This window comes from Colias philodice, chromosome 3 (genome assembly GCF_061535455.1).
Source record: "Colias philodice isolate Cphi_HAF_F1 chromosome 3, ilColPhil1 Martin Lab GWU primary, whole genome shotgun sequence".
NCBI lineage: Eukaryota > Metazoa > Arthropoda > Insecta > Lepidoptera > Pieridae > Colias > Colias philodice.
In genome coordinates, this window is record NC_143088.1 from 11,919,898 (window position 1) to 11,936,237 (window position 16,340).

Genomic DNA, 16,340 nt, shown 5'->3' on the forward strand with positions numbered 1-16,340 from the left:
GGCGGATCGCTAGTAGCTCTATATTTTATACACATATACAAGCTAATCTCCCACTAATGTATTTTTTCAATAATTGTCAGCGTTAATGATGAACTGCTTTACCACTATTTTATGAACAGTATAACATATTGTTACAAAAAATATCAAAGAGGCTCACGATGACCTTATTAGATACCAAACTAAATAAGAACCGCTCAAAATTCATACTACAACTAAAAAATAAACATAACTTCTGCAATCAATTTTATCGCGCACGTTTCTTCCACAATCAAGTTCCAAGCTTCCACGTTCATGACTCGAGGTAAATAAAACGGAACAATCAGTGTAATAGTAAATGTTTCGGCTAGATGCGCCCTAAATACTAAACCTAAGTTTATTTGAACTTTTCGTGAGTGTTCGTTCTTAGATAAAGTTGACTGTAAGATTATTTCGTGATAGAAACCGAGTAAAATGTTTGATTGATTATTCCCAAATTGATTCTCCTCTATAAACTACTTTTCACCCTCGGCTTTGCCTGCGTTGTAAAGGAAAACCCGCATAGTTACCGTTCCCGTAAGATTTCCGGGATTATTGGTAAAGACTTATTAATTTTTTATCTGTTTAGTTAGCTAAACATTATTAAATCAATTTTATTTGATAAACAACCAATCTATAGATATTTATACCACAAAACCGTAATAGATTATATTTCACCTGCAAAATATACCTCTTTTGTTATCACACACATAATTTTGCAGCTCTGCCTGATAAATAACTCGAAATAAAAACGGCATATCCGATATTCGTATCTAGGCCAATAATTTACCCATTGTTATATATTAATAATTTTCAAGTATGAAAGGCTACGCGACCAGCGCAATTAGGGTTCTGATTTAAGGTGATGAATTAATTTTTCTAACATTTACGGCCCTTTTTAAACCTTCGTAATTTTTATATTATTAAAGTTGTCGTGATGAAAATTCTTGACAAGAAACTTCAATAGTAACACAATACGTCTACCGTTTTAGAAACATGATTCCATGATATTTTCTCGATAGAAAAAAAATACAAAGTTCTCATTGCTATTTTTTTTTAATCTCTGGCATCTTCAAAATAACAAACGTAAAGTTACGACTTTTTGGATATTAACTATAAAATATACAACCTATACGTCTACCGTGTTAGAATTTTGAAATATGCGATGGTTTTGAAATAAACAAGAAATACTTGAAATTAGCGCGCGACCAGCCAATATAGCGAGAGCCGCCCTGTACCTTCCTACCCCGATCGCTGCACGAGTCATTCCCGCTACGGCCGTCACACGGGGAACTTGTGTCGCTCGCGCAATCGTATCATAGGGTGACAACACGATAAGACAAAATGAGACAAATGGGGACAATAAAGAAAATAAGAAGAAGAAACATAAAGGTTGGAGGAAAAAGAATGCTTACAATTGGAACAAATTAATGAAGTAAGTTGGTTTAATTTTAAATTTGATGATAATTGTATTATAGACGATGTTTGATATGTACCCCTGTTTTAAGTACATAACGAATGTGTAAGATTTTTTCATTTATAGCATAGATAATCTTTTCAGAAATCCGGAATCCAGAAGGAAAATAAACCCACTGATTGTTCACAATGTGAACCCACTCCTTCGTAAGTACCTTTATTCAGTCAAAAATGTATGTTATCAACGCTCTAAGTACTGGTTTTATCGCATGATTCCATTTTTAGCAAAAAGCAACAAAGTGCAAAGAAATAAAAAATCATGGTGAACTTAGTGGAAGTATGGTGGATGTAATATGGAACAGGAGCTCATTGGAGTAGTATTATATTTAAAAAAATACGAAAAAATTTCAAGAATTACATTTCTTAGTAGGTGGTAGATAAGTATGTTGTATAAAGAATTTGATGTTGATATTTATTTCATTTATACTTACTACACCTGTGCGGGAAATTGCTTAGTACTAAAACGGATTTATATTCATATTTACATAGTAATGTGAGTTTTCATTTCGAAAAATTTTGTGTAAGTATATTAAATTGAGTTCCTGGGTGATCTGGAAACACAATTGGGCCCGGAAGATGGCGCTGCAGTCACTCCTCCTAATCACATGAACCGATTTGGATGAATATTTGTGTGCACATTTCATTGTTGTGGGATGATTGGTTGATTCGTTTTCACATTAGCTAATATTATGTATTTTTGTTGTAAACTTAATTTAATGTTTATAATACATTATTATTGGTATAAATAAGCCAGTGTTCGTCTCACATTGCTGTACCTGCCTACCTACCCTACCAGGGCCTAACTTTGTTCTGGCTATTTTATTTTGATTATTTGTAATGAATAATTACAATTATAATAGAGTGCAAAAAATAAATACATGCGTCAATATATTTTGTGTTTTTTTTAAAAACATTTTTTTTATTTAAAAAAATATCATTCCGACCGCGGCTTTGCCCGCGTGGAATTAGGTTATATCGTGAATCCTGTTTTTTCCCACAGAAGTGTTCAGTTCGGATAAAAAGTATCCTATGTGTAAATCCAGGCAATTAGCTATATTTTATCAAAATTGGTAATGTAGTCTTGACGTGATTAAGTAACAACTAACAAAAAAATATACAAATTAATATCCAAAGTTTCGCATCAGTTTTACTGTATTAGTGATATCTTCCACTCTTGACTTTGACTGAGAAGAATTAGGGTTTATAACTTCTTTCAGAAAAAGTACCTTTCATTTCTGGGCATGATGTAATATCTACGTCAGCATCAAATTCTATCTAAATCAATTCAGTAGTCCGCGTTATTGAGTACCATTTCATTTTATCAGAGTAACAATATTTTTTGTTATTTTAAAGATTATTAATTATTATAACCTGTATTATTTTGTAATAAAGTAAACATTACGAAATGATAATAATTATTAATAATGTCTAAGTAGTTGTTAAAAAGAAGATTATTTGTTTATAAGCAAGAAAATAAAACCAATAAATCAACAATTAAATAAATGTATAACAATATTATAACTGTATGACGACTCCATACATGTTTGTCCCGAGTCGGCCAGCGGCAGCGCGGCGAGTTTGCAAGAATGACTTCGCGCACACCCGCGTTCGCGATAGCGAGCTATTAGACTCCGCCCGCCAAGCAGTGGATTTTTTTTTGTGTATCGTCTTAAGATTATGTTCTATTTATGCTAGATTAAAACTAACGAGAAAGCTCTAGGTTTCTAGGTCGAATGGACTAAAGCATGTTTTAGCTGAATAATGTACGAATATTTTAAACTATAATTTTAGTGATGAATAAATATGACCCGATTCATTACGGAGTAGTGCTGTCTCGCTTGCACGGTGCTTTCTCTTTGTTGCTATCCTGAGTACAATAAAAATAACGATGTTTCATGTTTAACATGACAATTCAAGTACGTAATATAACTCATTGAGGTTAACGTAGTTTATATTTTTTTTTAGTTTTTATAATGCAAGTATACTAGTAATGCAAGTGGTTATTACACCCAAATTTCAAAATCATATCAGGTAAGTAATAATATAAAATAATTTTTAGGAAATAAAATCATTAAATTAGGTACGAACTTTGTAAATTTTATTAATTTCTACAGTACCTATCAGAATATTTTGTTGTGATACTTTTTCATCGTCTCCCCCATTTTGAAGGAAATAACAGTTTTTGGTTGAAAGTGATTTTGTTTGTAAAGAAAACAGAAAATACACATTTTCCTACCAACACCCAAAATCTAATTATCTCAAGTACATTATAAAACATGGATCGCAAATAGGCATTGTTCTTAGATATTCCCGACTTTTAATTAGGGCCATCCCGCTCTAATGTCGGTCGGTAAATCATCGCTCCAGTTGCTATTAGGGATCAGTACCTAAAGGGTAACACGGGACCCTATTGCCACGGTAAACAGATACGTACGTCGTACAGTAGCGAAACTCGATACAAATCGAATCGGCTTATTCACACAAACATACGTATCGAAGAGGCTTCGCACCACCGCTCGTCATTGGAACGTTTTATAGGTAGTTTGGCTACTGTTCGTACTAATTTTTTTTACTGTGGCTAGATTAAGACATCGCTGTCCGTTTGTGTGTCCGTCCGGCGTCCATCGGCCCTGTATAAACCGTGCTAGTGAGACAGTTCAGATGATGTACGTGGTGATGATTTTATGTTTATGTTGAAGCGGTTGGTATGGTAATAAATTCTATGAGTAACCAATTTTTCTTGCTTTTGTCCTATTTGTACGGGACCCTTAGTGTCGCGAATCCAACTCGCACTTAACCGATTGTTATTATTATACTCTTGTTTCATAACAAACGCGGTAACCTAAATTTTTAACCTTTGTCCGTTCTTTATTCAGATCTGTTGAGTTTCGCGGCGCTGCGGGCGTAAAATCTGGTATTGTTAAATACTTCCTTGTACATAAATATTAATGTACAGAATGGAGATTTAGTGGGTCGAGTTTTGTGAGGTTTTCTCGTATGAATTACGATTGAAATGAGATTGTAACTCTTTAAATTGTTGCAATGGTTATGGGGAAAGTTTTTACATTAATTATGAAAAGGGAATATGTTTTTTTTATTATAGACAGTGTTCTTCTTGTATTCATATTTTCTATTTTTTTCTATTCTTTAAAGATTTCTTATTCATATATCATTGTTTTCGAAACGTGGAGATAATTAATAATAGTACCTATTAATCACTATCTTATCACTACATAGTATAAAACAAAGTCGCTGTCGCAGTTTGTTTGTCCATATGTACCTATGCTTAAAATTTAAATCTCAAAAACTACGCAACGGATTTTGATAGGGTTTCTTTTAGGAGATAAAATAGCTCCTGAGGTATGTTTAAGTATATAATTCGTTAAGTTTAGTACAAAGTGGGCGAAGCCGCGCGTGGAAAGCTAGTAGAGAAAATAGTTTCCATTACTATTTTTCATGATTTTTACAACCAAAATGAAAAATGGTTTCAAACAAAATATTCAAGTTCTATACAAAAATGTAGTACAAACGAAAGAATTCGGTTTGTTCGCACGAGTGCCCTCAAAGCTAGATACCGCTAGCTCTAACAAGCTGTCCACAATAATGACGCTTTGTAGTATTGACTAGCTTTAGCTTCTTGCTTTGCTTGGTATAATTCTACACTACGTTTTACACTAAATTGCTTATTTAGACTCGAATATTTATTTATTTAATTATACTTCTTCTAGAACTTTTGAAACGTCATATTTTTACTATTAACCACTTGGTAAGATACAACGTGTATCTATAGTTATTTGAAAGTAGGTATATATTATGTGTGTAGCAAATTTAAAATTAATTTGTGTAGTCGTTTATATAATTATGATTATGCGGGATTAAAACATTAAAAAGCTCTATATAATAATTACTATCAGACCATATTTGTTGCCACTGCGGGCAGTTTAAGCCATATTCCATCATGCTAGCAATATCTGGGTAGATGGACCAATAATAAGTTAATTAGTTCATGATAATACTTACAATGACCTGTTTCATTATGTTGATTTCCTCCACAGATGGGAGCAGGATGCATATAAATTGTTAAATCTATTAAATTTGTTGCTAAGCAACTTTGGATCCCATCTTTTTAGCCTTTTGAATAAAGGAGGGCCTTAAACCCTGCCACCATTATTCTAAACGTAATATACACACGATGTTAAAAAATCTGATCATCAGTACTTGCTATAAATATAAATAATATTACACCAAACTTCCGGAGACATTTATTATTTAACTAAACGTAAACTATTTTGCAAGATTGTAATTCAAGTAAATATCGGAACATAACGGAATGACATGTCCTATCTTATCCCTGGGGTTCCGAGTAATCGCTTCCGAATTGTCACTTGGCTGTCCCATTCTTGATTCTTGATGTGGATTTTAGTATACTGTTTTATACCTTTAATTTTATATTATTTATGCTATACTATGATACTATCCGACTAATATTATAAATGCGATAGTTTGTGAGCATGGATTGATGGATGTTTATAACTCTTTCACGCAAATACTAATAAACCGATTACAATGAAATTTGGTATGTAGCTAGCTGAAGTGCCAGAATAAGACATAAGCTACTTTTTATCCCAGAAACCCCACAGGAACGGGAACTATGCGCGTTTTTCTTTGAAAACGTGGGGGAAGACGCGGGCCCAAATCTATAAGTATTATTATAAAATATGTGAAAGTTTGTTTGTATGGCCTTCTTTCACACCGCAATGGATTGATTTTGTGATAATATGATGTCTGAACGTGATGGAACATCTCACTTATACCGACTCGGATATTTTGATATTAAAAATAAAAAGGTAGGTAATACATATTTTTTTTTCAATTTTACCTAAATAAACATACTTCACAGTTATGATTATTTTAATATGCATTTGAGTCCATTCAAAAGTTTCAGTATGTGTTTTGAAACAAGTAGGTAAGACGAGTTTAGTAAAATTTCCTCGAAACTTCTCGTCACAGAAAAATTCTCATTAGAATTTTGAAATTTCAATGCGAGGCAGAATAAAACAAATATTTGTGATATGTAGGCTTTTGGACGTGATGAAAAATTTCTAACTACGTTTGTCAATATTTCTAATGTATCCGTCGAAATTATAATAAATACTATACTTATGTTTAATAAAAACTATATTTATGAATTATGATTCTGACTGATTAAAGACTGTTTTGTTTTAAGATTATAATAATAACCAAAGCTTTTTAAAACCGCACAATTTTTCGACCAATATTTTTCAGAATATCGTTAAAGCAAGTTGTGACCATCAACAATACAAAGTATACAAAGTGTCTATTTAAAATCATTACATACGTCGTTAAAACCTCGATTTTCAACGATACACTACATGCAGCTAATCTAACGGGAAATCTCTTTAGGTATCTACAGATTATATTCGAATCAAACATTATCATGCTATCGAGTAAATCAAAACAGAGCTGACCGTTGGGACAAGTTGCTGGCAATTCATTAAAACGGCCAATGTGTCTGCGTTACTTGATATACGGCGTTGGATTCGAATGTATGTGGTACAATTGATAAGCTTTTAATTTTATACTAGCTGTGCCCCGCGGTTTTGCCAGCAGTGCTCCGCTCCTGTTGGTCTTAGCGATAGCCTTGGATGATAATATATAGCCTACAGTGTGCCTATAGCCTTCCTGGATAAATTGGCTATCTAACACAGAAATAATTTTTCAAATCGGACCCTACTGCAACTGGTCCGATTCCCGAGATTCCCGAGATTAGCGCGTTCAATCACTTACAGAGAAATAATAACAAAAATTAATTAAATCCACTAAATTTCTATAAACAAATCAAATGTTAGGTCTCATGTACTATTGCATTGGTCCGAAAGACTTGGTTTATTGAACTAAAGTGAAGCCTAAGCTAAATGTGTGTGTGTGTGTAATCTTTTTATAACTTTTGAAAAGCTTAACCGATTTCATCGCGGTTGGCACTATTTGAAAGGGCTTGACTAAACTTAGATTTTGACTTTGGACCGATTTTGACTTTGGACCGATTCGGACCTGTATATTTTGAAAAATCTCAAAAAACGATAAAAAATATTTTTTTCAAATGTGTTTTTTTTTAATAACTTATAAACGACTTTCTTTTAAACCCTTGAGAATTATAGAGGTTTTTGTGATGACAAACCGCGTTCAAATGTATACAATGTTTATATAATATAAATACTTTCATAAGTCAGCTTTTGAATCATATGTATTTTCTGAATCAGTTTGATGAGTCAGTTCAAAAGATAGCAAACTTTTTCAAAAGTTCCATCGTGAGGATCAATATAAAAGTTAGATTTGTATAAAAACTACGAAAAATAAGCCCTTGGTCAAGGAGTACATATAGTTTTGTCACTACATATTTTAGAAAGTAATATTTTGAGTCTAGTATTGGTTCATACAAGGACGGGCTTTATTTATGACTAAAATCGACGACAAGTGGAATGATCAGCGTCTCGCTATCGAACACGTGATCGATCAGTTTAAAATTTTTTTGGCATTAGGTAAATATGCTTGGAACTACAATGAGCACTGACGAATCATCAATAAAACCATATTACTTATTCAAAAAAAAATTATTTTATTTTCATACAATTGAGCTTGTGAACTCTTTTGTGTTACTATGAGTATGAATGACACTATTGACATCTCGTAAATCCACTTAACATACACAATGAAAATTACAACTATTAACGATCATACGATATATTATAGTAAGCTATATAATGCTACAGGTAAATTAGCTTGGAGAAATTTTTGCGTTTGTAGTAGTGTATGGTCAGCAAATAAAATAAAACAACATTTTATTTTTAGTTTTTATTTTATATATATATAAGGGATTTTAAATTAAACTATATGTGTTTCTCCTCTGAAAAAGATGAGACTTTATTTTAATATTTACACATTTAACATACATATAACTTTTACATTAACAATGTTACTAACCTGACAAAGAAACGACATTTAAAGTTTAATTCTTTAGTTTGGGAAGTCAAAGGCTTGCCTCGACCATGTTTTAACACTGGAGCCATTTTGAATTAACAATATAAAGTTACAACACTTACACACAAATTAAACACTAGTTATGGCCCTGCCTTCATACAAAACTGCTGAATACGCCGTTCGCACGGGAATAGAATGTGGATGCGATTTCCCTTAGTTAGCATCCAAGCTTACGTCTTTATAATTATTAAAACTGTATAAATTCATTCTTTAACTCCGGTCTGCATCGTGCAGACATGGGTGTAAAAGTCTCATTTTAGCTATTATATGTAGTTTTTAAGTACATCTGAGTTTTCATTTGGGGCCTCCGGCTGCGGGACATGTAATTCACTTCAACAAATATTATAACAATAATAACAAATAATAACAAAAATCAACAAATACAAAATTTATCAATTAAACTACGTACATAATAATTATAATTTTTGAATGAAATGTGTGCTTTATGTTCTAACGGTACCAAACGACTGCACGTGGCACCTGCGGACAGCGTAAACTGGTTTATTCTGGTTTTGTGCGTGTTTCCACTTTCCACTATCAAGTGACGATTTATTTATTTGTTTTGTTTCGTAATTATTATGGTCAAATATTAATTATGAAACAAATTATTATGGACACGATATTTTATTGTTTCACGGTAGTCGCCTTGTCGTTTGCTCAAGGACGTAAAATTGAATGATATATTTTTTTTTTATAAAGTCAAAACCTTGTCAAAACCATTTTCTTTCAAATAAAAACTTGTTTTTATTGAAAACAAAAGTGTTGCTAGGAATAAGTATAAAATTAAATAGTAATGTTAGGATATCGAAACATTTTTGTATAGGCCAGAACGATATAGTGGAAACGCGCTCTAAGATCTGAGTAATATACACACCACTACATATGCAAAAATTTCTCCAAGCTAATTTACCTGTATATCATTATTTTCTTTAATAAGTTTAACCCGTGATTCCGAATTCATATTTTAACAATGTTATTAAATGCTATAATTACACTAATTTCTTAATTTTAGGCCTTAATAATTTTTTAAAATTATTGAATAGCTTTACTTACATACGAATATTCTTAAAATTCTTAAAAAGTCTTTACTTTTATTTTTTTGACGAGGGTAAAAATTTTTTTGAGACACCGAACGATGAAGTAGAATTTTCATTTTTGAATTTTCATAGTGCAAGAAAGACTGGGTCTAAGCGGCGTTAGCATCACTTTAATTCCAGTCTTTCTGAAATTTTTTTCATTGAAAAACGCCACGCGTCAGCTGCGGTTTAAGTCCAGTGTTCTTCTCTTTGTATCATGTCGTTCACTAGACTTGCAGGGTTGAGAGTCTTGCTTGAAGTTGCTTGATCCAGCGTTCGCACTCGAAAAACGTGTGCTTGACGTCGTCGGTGTTGTCCGAGCAGTACTAAAGTGTCGTAGGCCCAATTTGTGTCATCAACATTCAACCATTATACCATATTTGAAGCGAATCTCTTGCATCTTACTGTGTATCATATCGAGGATAGGTTTAAGATCAGTATTCCAATCACGTTGGAGTCCATGCTCTATAACAAAATTCAACAGTACCGTACACGCATGGTCATCTAAATCTGGCCTTATATTAGAACCGACACTATTAGAAGCCTTCGCTGTCTCACTCAATGATGAACAAACACTCAGTGCATTTCTGTTGAAGACTTCTGTTAATAATCGTCGAGCTAATGATGGGCAATCTTTCGATTTTTGCTGACAATATTTGAAGTCTCCGTAGCTAACGTAAATATGACTTTCAGGTACAAGTTCTACGAGCCCTGGCAGATATTTTGGATAGTTCAATGTCCATCTTGAATCATGAGCGTCATATTCCGGTGGTAGAACGAACCGGAACAACTTCCTGGGTTTCTTTTTCGGCGTTTTGTTAGCAACATCATTACTATGTTTATTTTTATTACTAGTACTGGCACTCGCTGTTATTGTAGTGTGTCTTTCTTCAGAAGGCTGTGGAACATCTGGTACTGGGTTGCTCGAAGGAGATGCATTGTTAGCTGTGTTTCCCGCTGTATTAAATTCTTCGACAGAACCCAATAACTTTTCGTATGTCATGGCAGTATCGAGGATGGAACTTCGTAAGGTGTTGTACATATCAGTCGTATGACGGAACGTAGATCCCATTTGAGTAAAGAGGGTAGAAAAGTTGTCCAACATGTGCTGCTCTAAAATAATTCTGGGATTCATCTGGCAGCTCCTTGCCGTAGAGTTTTGGGCAGCTGTCGGTCTATCTGCAGAACTACGCCCAGGATCATTTGCAGTTCCGTAAGCATTGTTAGTTGTTTCAGCAGGTGCTTCGTCTGATGACATCTCAATATCTGAGATTTCTTCCTGATCCGTAACTTCATCAGAATCTGAAGTTACTGCATGATATGGTGACAGAGTTTCATCTACCGTGCACTCTATTATTTGACACGCGTTGTCCATGTCGTTTAGATGACTTCCGGTCACAGGTAACCTAGTAGCGTCATCAATGAAGTGAACTCGCTTTCTCTTTGAATTCGTTTGAGTAGAATGGTGAACTAACTGTTGCTGCTTGCATAGGTTTTGATATCTGTTTTCATGGGATGCTATATGTTGTATTCTGGATGGTTGGTACATAGAGCAACTAGGCATTTCTGTGTTTTGTCTGTCCCTTGTTTCTGATGCTATGACATTCTGCGGGCTGTTTGTTAAGTCTTCAGTGTTATCTCCAGTAGATTGTGGACTTATTCTTGCTTGAAGTTGTTGATTATTCGAAAGGAAGTTATTATGACTAGTTGTTACTGCTTGCTGTAATGAATTCCGAAAATTTGTCAGAATAGGCGATGGCGTTTTCTTTGTGACCCCTTGAAGAGAAAGCACTTCACTTCTATCTTTAGACTTGATAGAGATGGCAATACGTAGTTTAGGTCTCTGCGGTTGCTGCTGTGAATTTAGATGGTTTGGCTGCATCTGTCTCTGTTGTGCAACCTCGGGAGTCTGATACGTCGAGTTTGAAAGGTGTTTGAAAATTTTGTCTGATTAATGGAATCCTCATATTGATAGTTCGAGATGTAGGTCGATGATCGTAAGTGTTTCTCTCTTTAGAACCCCGAAGTAGTTCTTGTTGAAAGTTATCTTGGTTAGTCGGTAGATATTGATTTTGATAAGAGTTCGTATAATATTGTTCATGCGCTACTGAATTTTGATGTCCATCTGATCGTTGGATATAGCTAGGAGGCTTATGAGATAAGCTTGAAGGCTGTTGTGAAGTAGCTGCAGCATTATTGACACTCTGAAAAACATTCCTTGGATTGATTTGATTCAATGGATTCCTTTCCGTTCCAATTATGGGACCTATTGTCCTTTCAACCGGTCTTTGAATTGGTACTAAACGTCGACCCCCATTCATGTGACTGTATAGATGAGCAATAATTTTGGGTGAGCATAATCCCTCATAATCGGAAGACACTTTCTGACTTGAAACTTCATTAACAGGTACTTTGTGATCGTCAACATTTGCAAGTGATCGAACATTCTCAATCTGTTGTAGAAAGTTTGATAGTGAACTTCTGTCTGGAATACATTCTTGACGATTATACTGATTCGGCTGAGTGCTCTGTTTATCTGCAGTAGAAGGTTGCGTTGCTGGCATTGACACATCCGTTGCGTTGCTAGAAGAGTTAGCTCGGCTCATGTTATAATTATGTTCGGGCTTTTTAACACGTTGAGAGTGATCTTTGTCATCGACATTGGTGACTTCAATACGTTTATCAACGTCTTTTACGGGTGAGCTTAAAGCTTGTTCGGTTTGATCAGTACGTGGAGTTTTAGACCTTGGTTCAGTATTTTCTTCAGCATGAGAAACGACAGATTTTTCTGCGTGAGAATTTTCCATTGATTGGATATCCTGGATGATAATCGGTTGTTTTCTTTTTGGAGATCGAGGCTCTACTTTGGCGTCATTAACAACCGCACTGGATGACTGAGCAGATTCATCTAGTTTCAACCATTTTTCATTGATTTCTTTACTCGATTTTGACTTTGCTGGTCGCTTGATTGATATTCTGGGCAGTGGTTTCCGAAGATTATCATTGGATTCTGATGAATGGTTTTGATTGACGCTGCGCAATTTCTTGTTTATCGAAAGCTCTGGTTGTATATCTGAAATTAAAAATTCTTATTATTATTTGAAAGTATTATTCATATTGTCATCCATAATTATTAATTAAATATCAGGAATGTGGGCTAGCTAGGATCATAATAAAAATTACATTATTATTTCTGCGACGTTCCGGTCATTTATTAGACAGAAATTTATTTTTTACGAATAATAAAAAAATTGTTTGTCAAATAATCTCAAAATCTAGCTATTTCAACGCCATCTAGCATGCGAGCGAAGCCGCGGGTAAGAGCTAGTTTAAAAAAGGTAGTATTGAAAAATGTAATAACAATGATTATTTTTCCGACCCAAATATCGACCAATAGAATTGCACCATTCGACGTCACGTGGTACATGGTAGGCCTACATACGACCTACATGGTATTATACTGATAATTTTTTGAAAATTTTCTCTGGTAGTTGACGTCAAACTGACAGGTTGAATTCAATTGTGAAATTATTGGCCGACATTTGGGACGGAAAAATAATCCCCCGAATACCACACGAGCTTGAAGCTCTTGTGGTATTATAAGTGAAAATTCAATTGTGAACACTGATAAAATAATTTGATTTTCACCTGTTACTTTTGATTTTTCTTCAACCACAGGTCCATAATCATTTCTCGTAGCGATCCAAAATTCTGCATCATCGTAAGAATCTGAAAAAAAAAATCGTTTTAATTTAAGAGATGTTCTGAATCTGAATATACTTCAATAATATAACGCACGATCTATTAACCAATACATTTAATTAAACTCACTTGACTCATATTTGATAGCGGCCATATAAAATTTCCACTCATCATTGAATCGCTCTTTCCTCTTCGCGCGATCTCTCGTATCAAAAGGATCTTCGTTTTTAGGATAAGCAACAACAGCCTTGTCATTCGTCTGTTTGCGCAATATTATCCAATTGCACGGCACGCATACGTAATCATCAATTCCTTCAAAAGGCAGTTCTATGAATTGAACAACATAGAATGCTGACTCATTATCACTATTACGTGTCATCTGAAATAATCAAAAACACTTCCGTAAATTTCAAGTAATTTAATATTGTGAAAACAACATTGTCTCGGATTAGACCAAGAACAAAAACTCATTTAGTTGTTATCATTATTTTAATGACGATAAAACTAATACTATTATGACAAACCTTATATTATGTCGCAGACGGTCTCTAATTAATAGCTATGTGCGTTGATGTGCGTCCCGCCTCGCCGAGGCTGATGATGTGTGGTGTCATCCGGCCGTCGGGCCGCGGTTCCCCTCTCCCGCGCCTCTCCGTCGCCGTCGCCTGCGCCGCCACTCGCCGCTGCCCCGCGCCTCGCGCCTACCTTCCCCGCTGCCCCTTTAGCGTCGTAAACATCCTGGGGGCCGTTGGAAGGAGCTGAAGAGACAGCCGTCATCATGACTCAAGGTTTCTTCCAGTGAATTTTCGTGTGGCAGGAGGCACGTACTTTATTTAATGCGCGTCTTTGAATTCCAATTATTACAATCACTAGTTGTCTTTATTATTGAATTTAGTAATATAATTTGTGTATGACTGTTCAATCGCACGAGCTAATGACGTAGAAATAAAAAATTGAGTCTCAAATTTAACAAACATTAATCTCGACTGATCACCAATCTAATATATTCTTTAAAATAAAATAGTAGATTTCACTATGATAATTATTAGTGTTAACCTAAAAATGAAGATAAGATGAGTTAGGTACACAGAAATTATAATTACCAATTTAAAAAATCCTATTTCAAGCTGTCAGATTTTTTTTTCGAATTCATTAATTATATTGGCCTTGAAATGTCATTTAAATTAGGTGATTATCAAATTGATTCTTACCTTCTATTCCAGCTATGTATCTCTTGTAACAACCAAAACGTCATCGCAATTATCGCGTTGTAGCGATAGCGGAGCGATTGTCTAACTGTCTAACCTTCGCTTCGCTGTCATGAAATCATGAATTCTATATATAAACAACTGGTCGTACTTATCGGTCCAGTGGAGGGAGAAAAACATTAGATATTGCGTCAGCTCGTCGGTGGTAGGCAGTTGGATTCAGTTCGTAAACAGTATTTAATTCCACATACTTCCGCTCAGTAGAGATAAAAATAAAGTAGTTATAGTACGTGATACTGTTTCGATTTGATTATTTGGTTAGATCTTCCCAGAAAGTTATTTAATGATATGCTAGAGTAATTGAATCAAGTAATTATTTTATGGTTTATAATTATAGCACAGAGTGATTGAATGTATAAATGAGTACTGAGTTGGTTTGCTGATAACATATCATGAAACAAATTAATATGAGCATAGCAGTCGCTAATAATATGATAACTTTATCACTGTATGACTATAACGTGTTTATGAACTGGTACCGGAAAATGCCTCAAATTCCTTGACGGCTTTTTAGGGATAATGGATGAAGAAAGGATAAATAAATATTTTAAGCTATTGCATAGCTTCTATCGCGGGCCTTGAGCGCGGGGACCGAATCCAGAAATTCCGTAACGAAAAAACCTCACGCTCCCCACTCCGACGGGCTCGGAGGTGTGGCTTGAAGGCATGCTATGCAATAGCTTTACCGCGGCAGTCCCCGAGTGCCACACGTCTTTTTTTTACACTGTGATGAATTATATACTCACACGGGAATAAAGTTATAATGGACTGGAAAGGGTTAAGAAAAGGAACTGGCCTCCTCCTAAATAAATATTCTTGGCATTAAACTATCATGTTTAGACTGTTTTTTTTAATTAAGTTAAGAACTTAGTCAAATATAAATAAGTAGAACAAGGTAGGTATAGTTATTATATTATTAATATTAAATTACAAGTCAAGATTAATATTATATTATAATCGCGTTTCGCTTGTAACATAAACAGCTGATTTTATAGTGATTTGTAGGGCGAGATGCTTCGTGATAGTCCAATACATTCTGCATGTTAATTATTTAAACTAATTACAGATGAGTACACATCCATGTTTTATTTGATCGCACCTTTTTTAGTACCGGGATTATTTTCACTGTTTTAATTGCTATTTTTGAATTTATTATGGAAATATCTATAAGTACTAATATTATAATGAGGTAGTGTTTGTGAATCTGTGACGTTGTAAACTTTCTACTGAACTTATTTTAAAACCATATTTATCACTAGAAAGTTAGAAACTAGTAAGCCAATTTATTTATCTGTAAAGTGTTATAGGATACTCACACATTTATTAACTACACCTGTATGTTTGTTAGCAAATGTTCGCCGTGAATACTTAAATGGTCATAGCTTTTTTATTTATGAGCCGATTGGCATGAAATAAACACTAAATGTTAAATGAAGATTACTACAATATATTAGTGAAAACCGCATCTAAATCGGATAAGCTGTTTCTGAGATTAGCGTGCACAAATATACAGACAAACAGACAAAAATTTTTTAACTACAGTTTTGGGTTTGGGATCGATTTAATGGGTTTGACGCATTTGGTGCACTTCTCAACTTGTACACCATGCTCGAATGGTGAACTTAGCAACTGGTGCACTTCTCAAATGGTACACTTCGCAACTGGTGCACTTCTCAAATGGTACACTTCGCAACTGGTGCACTTCGCAAAATGTGCACTTTTTATGATAAGTGGAGATTTGTGA

General features: G+C 34.4%; 1 long non-coding RNA gene and 1 pseudogene across 2 annotated transcripts; one reads left to right on the forward strand and one right to left on the reverse strand.

Moving 5' to 3' along the window:
* The first annotated feature begins 1,280 nt into the window (after positions 1–1,280).
* LOC149490067 (uncharacterized) lies at positions 1,281–2,385 on the forward strand. The gene is made up of 3 exons (XR_016318400.1): positions 1,281–1,450; positions 1,577–1,638; positions 1,717–2,385. It is a non-coding gene; the product is annotated as an uncharacterized LOC149490067 (long non-coding RNA).
* A 6,899-nt stretch (positions 2,386–9,284) lies between these two features.
* Positions 9,285–14,643, reverse strand: LOC149490068 (uncharacterized; annotated as a pseudogene). The gene is made up of 5 exons (XR_016318381.1): positions 14,540–14,643; positions 13,853–14,066; positions 13,458–13,707; positions 13,275–13,355; positions 9,285–12,699 (listed from the first exon to the last, which is right to left on the reverse strand). The product of XR_016318381.1 is annotated as an uncharacterized LOC149490068 (transcript).
* Positions 14,644–16,340: the final 1,697 nt, after the last annotated feature.